This window comes from Lupinus angustifolius, chromosome LG20 (genome assembly GCF_001865875.1).
Source record: "Lupinus angustifolius cultivar Tanjil chromosome LG20, LupAngTanjil_v1.0, whole genome shotgun sequence".
Classification (NCBI taxonomy): domain Eukaryota; kingdom Viridiplantae; phylum Streptophyta; class Magnoliopsida; order Fabales; family Fabaceae; genus Lupinus; species Lupinus angustifolius.
In genome coordinates this window covers 16,615,898-16,616,258 of record NC_032028.1, presented here as the reverse complement: position 1 = coordinate 16,616,258, position 361 = coordinate 16,615,898, and positions in this window count along the sequence as shown.

Sequence of the window (361 nt, the reverse complement as noted above, 5' to 3'; positions counted from 1 at the left end):
GCTCATAATTGAATTCCGATTGCGCCATTGGCTTCGAAATATTATTTCAAGTCAAGATAGACACCATTTGTCCAGAACACATTTCTAATTATTTTTCATTCCAAATTCCATGTTTCGAAGTTCTAATCGTAAACCGAAATCGAGAGATTTTTATTATCCGACCGGGTATTAGCTGACAATACTAGGCAATGGTTTTAATCGCGCATGTTTTGCCGAAGTCGTCACGTCGCATGAGTCACTTCACAAAATCTACATACTAAATCTTATAGATTTCACTCATTAATGCCTTGATTTACTACCACCAAAATCCCCTAAATCACTCAACAAATCCTCTCACTCCACCATCATTAGACACATGACA